We start from the raw sequence: 9,766 nt of genomic DNA, 5'->3' as shown, positions 1-9,766 counted from the left end.
TCATAGCAGCATCTGAAAGGGTGACACTCCATTAAATACTACTAAGATATGGGTTTTCATGTGGGGTTCCTTTCCTGTTAACTACTATTTGCAGGTAAGACTTATTTTTAATTCTTTTCTTTGAGAACAAGAAATGGTTCATTTTAAACATATTTTGATAAATGTAAATAGATATCTCAAACTTGATCATAGCTTGCTTAGCAAGTTTTGTTAAACAAGAGCTCCTTATTTTTACTTAAATGCTTATGTGCTATAACTCAGTTTTAACACTTTATGCTTAAGCCCACCATTTTCTCATAAGAATTTGATGAGGGATTTTTTAAATGACTTTTTCCACCCATTTATAAGCTTCTTCCTCTTTGTATAACCTTCACTCACACTACATACAGTTTTTCTAAAGTTTTGGTTCTCTGTTTGTGGAGTATGAGAATTCTATTATTAATGAAATATTGGTGGATTTTTCCCCCCTGAATTGTCTGGAGAAAATAATGTTCTCATACTCAGAAAAAGTCCTTTAGAATGAGTTATTCTTATAAAAATCGTTACATCCACATATGTTCATAAGATACTCTATGAAATTTAGTAGTCCCATCACATGTAAGCTTCAGATATTGTTGCTTTAATGCATTCCCTCACTACTTTGATAAAAGCCTTAAGATGTTGCTGCTAGTTCTTTGATCATTTCCTCTGATGTTACAGTACCTTTCTTTTTTTTCTCTAAAAATCTGTTTTGCATAAACATGAGAAGTCAAGCAGTTTGAGTTAATGGATAAAAAAATTCAAGTTTTAGTAACAAAAATACTTATATATGTGATCAATTCTCTCACATATTATAGTCCTCTCTCTTAATGTATAGAAAGTTTATTCATTTTAGATTTCTGCAAAATATGAATCATTAGCTTTAAAAAAAGGCAAAATATGTTATTCAAGTTTATAACCTTGAGGTTTATACAGCTATTTCCCCATTAAATTAATGAGATTTATTAATGTAATTGGGAGGGAGAAGAGTTATATTGACCTAGATATTGATTTATTCTTATTCATTTTTCTCCATCATTCCTGCCTGGCTTCTGAATAAGTCTTACATTCTTTTGAATTGAGGTATGGATATATATAATTTCTAGCTTCCAAATCATCTTGTATCAATTACATTTAATAAAAAGTCATTATGGATTACCTATCATGTCCATACTTATGTTTAACATTCTTCTAGGGGTGAATTATTAGCAAATTTTTAGCAAATTAATAATGAACTTAAGTTTTGCTTTCAACTAGACCATATCGTTAATAATACAATATCATGTATATGAAATTAGCTGAAAGTAGATCTTAAGTGTCCTCTCCCAAAAAAAACTTAACCAAGTAAGGTGATGTGTTAATTACCTTTATTGTGGTAATCATTTCACAATGTACATGTCTATCAAATCATAATACACATGCTCTAAATTACTTGAATCTAGAGTTGATATTTGAATGGAGTTGTGCTTGTATTTTATCATAGTTAGATTTCTCTAGCATTTAATTGTGGATATATGTTCAATTTTTTCCTTTTTTTATGTCTTTGTCCTTTTTCATTAGTTGATAGCACAATGAAATAAGCCATTATGGTATGGGACATGTAATACTTACAAGTATTATATTGAATGATAAGGAACTTGCACCTACTATAATTAGTATGTTAGTCGAGATACACCCAGTTATTTACCTTCTGGGAAATATTTCAGTTAACAGATTTAACAGACCGTGACAGGAGACAGATATTCTGGGGAATTTAATATTAATATTTCCGTGAAGGAAACCTCTATCTACTAGGAACCTATTCCATTTAACTGTCCTAAGCCAGTGGTCGGCAAACTGCGGCTCACGAGCCACATGCGGCTCTTTGGCCCCGTGAGTGTGGCTCTTCCACAGAATACCACGTGCGGGCGTGCATGTACAGTGCGATCGAAACTTCGTGGCCCATGCACAGAAGTCGGTATTTTGTGGGAGAGCCACACTCAAGGGGCCAAAGAGCCGCATGTGGCTCAAGAGCCGCAGTTTGCCGACCACTGTCCTAAGCCATGGCAGTGTATATAATTTATATTGCTATTTAAACTCTCTCAAAATAAAAGTGTAAAAACCATTGTTAATTCTCTACCATTTGTAACAATTCTCACAAATGTAAAGGTCATTCATGGAGTGTGGTAAATGTGGGTTAAATTAGATCAGCTTAGTCCTAATGGCAAAGGTGCAGGTTGGAAGGAGATTGGTAAAGAGCAGGAAAATTATCACTGGCCATGACATTGGTGGCTAGACATTGTAAATGTCTAGACATGGAGACTGCATGTTTATGCTTGCCAGATTCCATGTGACTGGCCCAGGCACTCAAAGCTGACCATCACAACTCTGTGCAATTATAAGAATGAATCATGTTGGCTACTTTCTAAGATACTATTAAAAAAAGACTTTTGGTGCCAAAGCATTACTTTTCTTGAGATTTGTTGACTTTTTTATTGAAATCCTATAAGCCTTCTGTATTCCTTAGTTTAATTCCCGCACCATAAAGCACTTACTGACAATGGTGAATTTCGACACCACATTTCTTGTCAACAAGAGTATGAGTTATCCTTAAAAGAACACTTATACCTGCTTTATTCTACTCTTACATGAGAAACAAGAGAATCTTACCCCCTCTCTCCTCCTCCTTCTACATCTTACCTTACTTTGTCAGAATGTAATTTTAAACATTATAAATTAAACATTATAAATTAAAACAAGAAGTATGCATTGTTAATCCTTTTGTATGCATGGATATTATTTAAATCTCTAAAAGAATAAAAGAAACCTTAAAAAAGAAAATAGTTGTACATATATCTTTATTTTGTATCTCTGATCTTATTACTCATTTCACTTTTCTTCCTTGAAAAATCATTGTATTGTTCTAATTCTTATAGTTTTCTCAGGAAAACTTCATGTTTGCTTGTAGCAAAATTTGAATTGGTAAAATTTCACTCATATTTTTATGCTCCGCTGAAAAAATGCTCCCTTTGCAGATAAAATCTGGGAGGTATGTTCAGCATAGAACAAAAATCATAATACTGATAAGCATGTATACTCTAAATAGAGCTTTTCTTCCAGTTTAGTTATTGTCTCCCCAAATTATGATAATCAAAATTATCACCTTTGACTGTCTATCTACTCCCTCTCCTATTTCTGTGCCCATGTTTCATTCTTATTTGTATTTATAATAAAACTAGAGGCCCGGTGCACAAAAATTTGTGCACTTGGTGGGGGGGGCAAAGCAGGGCCCCTTCAGCCCGGCTTGTGCCCTCTCATAGTCTGGGACCCCTCAGGGGATGACCACCTACTGGCTTAGGCCTGCTCCCCCGGGGATTGGCCTAAGATGGCAATCAGACATCCCTCTGGCAGCCCGGCAGCCCTTGGGGGATGTCCACTTGCCAGTGGGGAGCAGGCATAACTGCAGCTGGACATCCTTAGTGTTGCTGAGGAGGCAGGAGAAGCTCTTACCACCACCACTGTACTGGCAGCCATCAGCCTGGCTTGTGGCTGAACAGAGCTCCTCCTATGTGAGAGCGCCCTGACCACCAGAGGGCAGCTTCTGCATTGAGTGTTTGCCCCCTGGTGGTCAGTGCGTGTCATAGTGATCAGTCATTTCCCAGTCCTTCTGTTGTTAGGGTCAGTTTGCATATTACCCATTTACTATATAGGATAGAGGCCTGGTGCACTGGTGGTGGCCGGCTGGTTTGCCCTGAAGGGTGTCCCGGATCAGGGTGGGGTTCCCGCTTGGGTACCTGGGCAGCCCGGATGAGGGGATGATGGCTGTTTGCAGCTGGTCACACCCCCTTCAGGGTGGGGGTCCCCACTGGGGTGCCTGGCCAGCCTGGGTGATGGGATGATGGCTGTATGCAGCTGGTCACACCCCCTTCAGGGTGGGAGTCCCCACTGGGATGCCTGGCCAGCCTGGATGACGGACTGATGGCTGTTTGCAGCTGGTCACACCCTCTTCAGGGTGGGGTCCCCACTGAGGTGCCTGGCCAGTCTGGGTGAGGGGTTGAGGGCTGTTTTCAGGCTGGTGGGTGACTGAAGATCCCAGCCTTTCCTTTTTTCTTTTTTCTTTTTTTATTCTGGGATTTATTTACCTTCTATGGCTGTCACTGGAGCTGAGAGCCGGCTTTAGCTCTGAGGCCGGCTCCAGCTCTGAGGCTGCGCTGGCTGAAAGCGGGTACCTGGGGTTTGTTTAGGTTCTATGATTGCAACATTGTTGCATCCGGAGCTCAGAGCTGGGCAGCGGCAGGCGGGGAACCTTGGCTTCCTCTGTCACTGGAGCAAGCAAGCCTCATGTTCGCTTCAGCTGCCTGGCTGCCGGCCGCCATCTTGGCTGGCAGTTAATTTGCATATCTCACTGATTAGCCAATGGGAAGGGTAGCGAAATTACGGTTAATTACCATGTTTCTCTATTATTAGATAGGATAGTTGAATAAAGCTCATAGCTTCTTATTGGATGGACTGATTTGTTTCTTAGGTGACATTATAGAAGAACTGATCTTTACTAAAGAGTGATTCCCTTGAAAAGGTTGATCATTAAAAACTATTAGGAGAGTGCTATAGTCATTGGCCTTAATAATAAATATCCTAGTTCTCTCTTCTCTCAACACATGGTAGAACTGCAGGTTAATTTCCTTGGAAGAAGGCATGGTCATTGACAGCTTTGGCACATGAATGATGAATGGAACTTATGAGTATCACTTCCTGCAGAAACTTTAAGAACCTGCATGCCATTCTTCTTATCCTGTTTCCCTGCCTCAGTGGCATGGAGATGGAGCCTCCAGATCCTGGGTCCCCCACCAATCCATACTGGACATGTAGAGTAGGAAATAACATTTTGTTTTTAACTCTTTGTGACTTTTGGGAGTTGTTTGTTACAACAACATATCCTATCCTCCCCTGTTTGACAGAGAGCAATTGTACAATTTTGGCAGACTGTAGAGTCTTGTCATTTTTCTAATCTCCAGGGAGCTGAAGTGTCAGTCATGGGAGATGCCATCTCATTTGGAGTATCCTAACATTGCAAAGGAAGAAGCTTTATACTTTTATATATGTTATGGATAATACATCATCTCGTTTGAGTATAGCAGTGCTCAGATTAAATGGCAGTCTCCATGGAATAGTTTTGATTTATCAAATTTATGTATAATAATCCCTTCCCAATTTTAGCTATATTTTTCCGTCTTTACCTTAAAGATTCATTACCTTCAAAATGAAAATGCTTTTGGGAGGGAGAATATTTTATGTCTCATCAATCATTTATACCTTAGTGAATAAAGTGTATAATGAATTAATTATAGAGTTTTCTAAAAATAGTTTTAGATAGTGGTAAAGTGGGAGATGATATGGCATCATGGCACCTGTCTGACAAAAGGGAAAAGGACATAGATATTGCATACTAAAGACATATTTCGCCTACTCTATAAATTTCAAAAGGGGCTGGCTCTTTGTTTAATACTCCAGTGTATGCTAAGATTAAATATAAGCTCTAGTGAAATCTTAAAGCCCTTGGCATCATGGAATAATTAAATTATATTAATGTCTTTAAGGTTTCTAGAGACTCCTTGTTCTTCAAAACTGAGTTGGGGACAAATTTAGGAAAGTCACTTGATTCTCTGGATTGAATTTACCTGTTTCTTTTGGAACACTGATAAGTGTTGATTGACATAGATGGATTAATGAGTTGATATTTCTTAAGGTCATTGAGGTAGATAAAGAGCATTTTGGAAGTGAAAAAGCACGAGTATTGTGATTATACATATAGCGATGTGCACATTTTGCACATCGCTGTATGCATAATGCTTGGTGTGCTCTTGTTAAGGACATAACTTCAATAGAATAAAACTTAAGTGCAGTTTTAAAATATATATATTTTTTAAATTTGCAAATACTATACTTACTAGTGTGATAGTAAAATAGTAAAAATATAGATGTTTAAAAATGTTAGTATTTTAGTGAATGATCTCCTATAAGTTAGATGTATGTAGTTCTTTTTTAAAAAAGTTTTTAAATTGAGTTTTTAGAGAGAGGGCAAGGGAAAGGGAGAAAGAGCAACATCAACATGAGAACAAAACACCGCTCGCTGCCTCCTGAACGCCCCCTACTGGGTGTTGAGCCTGCAATGTACCCTGACTCAGAATCAAACCAGCAAACTTTCAGTGCAAGAGAAGATGCCCAAACTACTAACTGATCCACACCAGTCAAAGCTAGATGTATAGAGTTCTTAAATGATACTGGAATTCAAGATCAGATTTGACACATAATGTTTTTCTTAAACTACTATTTAGACAGACTCTGGAGTTAGGTAAAAACAGGGAACATTCATTTTTCTAACTTCTGTACTTCCCCAAACTGGTAATGAAATCAGACTTTTGAATAATCAATATCAATTATTTGCCAAGTTACTTCTCTCTGAAAGTATAATTCATACTCATGAGTGACATAAATTATATGCTCACATCTGATTTTATTTGATTATTTCCAATGATAATATTGATCTTGGACTTCCTGTCCAAACTTTCTGGAAGAGATATACATTTTCCTTTGGTTTACTTGATTCCTTTTTTAAAAGATAAGCTAGGGCCCTAGCCAGTTTGACTCAGTGGATAGAGCATCGGACTGGGGACTGAAGTGTTCCAGGTTTGATTCTGGTCAAGGGCACATGCCTGGGTTGCGGGCTCAATCCCCAGTGTGGAATATGCAGGAGGTAGCCAATCAATGATTCTATCTCACCATTGATGTTTCCATTTCTCTCTCCCTCTCTCTTCCTCTCTGAAATCAATAAAAATATTTAAAAAAATAAAAAAATAAAAGATAAGCTAGATTTTTTTCAGTGTTACAGGGGTGGGGAATGCCCAACCCGAGGGCCATATAAGGCCTACAAAATCATTTGGTTTGGCCCTGCCAAGGCATTAGGAATGAATTAATTAAATATTTGACCAAATATAGCAGGCTATTTTTTAAGTTGATAATTTTGTATGGCCCTTGAATGATGCTATAAATATTTAAATGGCCTTTAGCAGAAAAAAGTTTCCTCATTCCTGGTAACATATTGGAAGTTTTTCATAAATTAATGGTTGTCTTTAACTTGGCTACTTGTTGATAAGATTAAAGGCATACTTATGGGTATATATATTCTCAACATCCCAGGTGCAGATTATCTACACTAATAAAAGAGAAACATGCAAATTGGTGTCACTCCAATATGCCCACCAGCCAATCAGATGAGTATGCAAATTAACCCAATAAAGATAGCAATTAATTTGCATATGCAGGCACGGAGCAAAGACTAGAAGGAAGCCAAGTGCTGCAGAAGGGAGCGAAACTGCAGAGAAGCAAGCAGGGCGGTGGAGGCGGGAGGGAAGCCTGCCTCGGTGGGTTTCACTCCCTTCTCTGCTTCACTCAGGCTGCAAGAAGCCCTATTCTTGCAGGAATCTTCCTACAATAGGCCTCTAATACATATATATATATATATATATATATATATATATATATATATTTTCAACTAAATTTATTTATTGTTGAGGTTATTCCAGGTGTCCCCGATTTTCCTCCCTTTTGCCCCCATCCACCTGGCTCCCCACTCATTGATTACAATGGCATTGTAGTATAGTTTGATATCTAGTATTGTGATTCCTTCAAGTTTGTTCTTCTTTCCCAAGATTGCTGTGGCTATTCAGCATCTTTATTGGTTCTATATACATTTTTTGAATTATATGTTCTAGATCTGAGAAATATGCCTTTGGTATTTTAATAGGGATTGTGCTGAATCTATAGATTGCTTTGGGTAGCATGGACATTTTTATGATGTTAATTCTTCTAATCCATGAACACAGTATATTCTTCCACTTGTTTGTATCTTCTTCTATCTCTTTTTAAATATCCTATAATTTTCCAGGTTTTTTTACCTCCTTGGTTAAGTTTATTCCTAGGTATCTTCTTCTTATTATTATTTTGCAATGGTAAATGGGAGTGTTTTTTTTGTTTGTTTGTTTGTTTCTCTTTCTGAGAGTTCATTATTGGTGTATAAAAATGCCATCAATTTCTGAATGTTAACTTGTATCCTGCTACTTTGCCAAATTCTTTTATTAAATCTAGTAGTTTTTTGTGGTAGTCTTTAGGGTTTTCTATGTACAATATCATGTCATCTGTGAATAATGAGAGTTTTACTTCCTCCTTTTCATTTTGGATGCCTTTCATTTATTTTTAATTTTTATTAAATCTTTATTGTTCAGATTATTACGGTTGTTCCCTTTTTTCCCCCCATAGCTTCCCTCCACTCAGTTCCCACCCCAGCTTCTGCCCTTCTCCCCGCCCCCCCCCCCCCCCGCCCCACTGTCCTCATCCATAGATGTACAATTTTTGTCCAGTCTCTTCCTGCACGCCCACACCCCTTCCCTCCCCCAAGAATATTCAGTCCACTCCCTTTCTATGCCCCTGATTCTATTATGTTCACCAATTTATTCTGTACATTTCTGATTATTTATTCACTTGATTTTTAGATTCACTTATTGATAGATGTGAATTTGTTGTTCATAATTTATATCTTTACCTTTTTCTTCTTCTTCCTCTTCTTAAAGGATACCCTTCAGCATTTCATATAATACTGGTTTGGTGGTGATGAACTCCTTTAGCTTTTTCTTATCTGTGAAGCTCTTTATCTGACCTTCAATTCTGAATGATAGCTTTGCTGGGTAAAGTAACCTTGGTTGTAGGTTCTTGCTATTCATCACTTTGAATACTTCTTGCCACTCCCTTCTGACCTGCATAGTTTCTGTTGAGAAATCAGCTGACAGTCGTATGGGTACTCCCTTGTAGGTAACTGATTGTTTTTCTCTTGCTGCTTTTAAGATTCTCCCTTTGTCTTTTGCTCTTGGCATTTTAATTATGATGTGTCTTGGTGTGGTCCTCTTTGGATTCCTTTTGTTTGGGGTTCTCTGCACTTCCTGGACTTGTTAAGTCTATTTCTTTCACCAGGTAGGGGAAGTTTTCTGTCATTATTTCTTCAAATAGGTTTTCAATATCTTGCTCTCTTTCTTCTTCTGGCACCCTTATCATTCGGATGTTGATACGCTTGAAGTTGCCCCAGAGGCTCCTTACACTATCTTCATATTTTCGGATTCTTTTTTCTTTTTGTTTTTCCGGTTGGGTGTTTTTTGCTTCTTCGTATTTCAAATCTTTGACTTGATTCTTGCGATCTTCTAGTCTGCTGTTGGAACTCGGTATAATATTCTTTATTTCAGTCAGTGTATGCTTAATTTCTAGTTGGTCCTTTTTCATAACCTTGAGGGTCTCACTTGATTTCTTGAGGGCCTCACTAAATTTATTGGCGGTTTCTAGAAAATTCTTGAAAAACCGTATAACCGTGGTTTTGAACTCTATATCCAGTAGTTTGCTTTCCTACATTTCTGTCATTTGTGACCTGTTTCTTTGTCTCCACATTTTTTTATGCTTTCCTGTGTTGATAGAATGGCTTTCTGTGTTAGGTGTCCTATAGGGCCCAGTGGCTCAGCCTCCGCAATTACCTGAGGTGGACATTCTTAGTGCACTCCTTTGTGGGCTTTGTGCACAGTCTTGTTGTAGTTAAGCCTTGATTGTTGTAGGTATCACTTGGAGGAATTGACCTCCAGGCCAATTGGCTATGAGAATCAGCTGTGTCTACAGTGCTAGAACTGCTGTGCTGGAGACACCCTTAGGGGCAAGACTTGCTTCAGTGGGGCTT

Source organism: Myotis daubentonii, chromosome 10 (genome assembly GCF_963259705.1).
Source record: "Myotis daubentonii chromosome 10, mMyoDau2.1, whole genome shotgun sequence".
NCBI lineage: Eukaryota > Metazoa > Chordata > Mammalia > Chiroptera > Vespertilionidae > Myotis > Myotis daubentonii.
The sequence above is the reverse complement of the archived record's forward strand: the minus strand, read 5'-3'. Positions refer to the sequence as shown.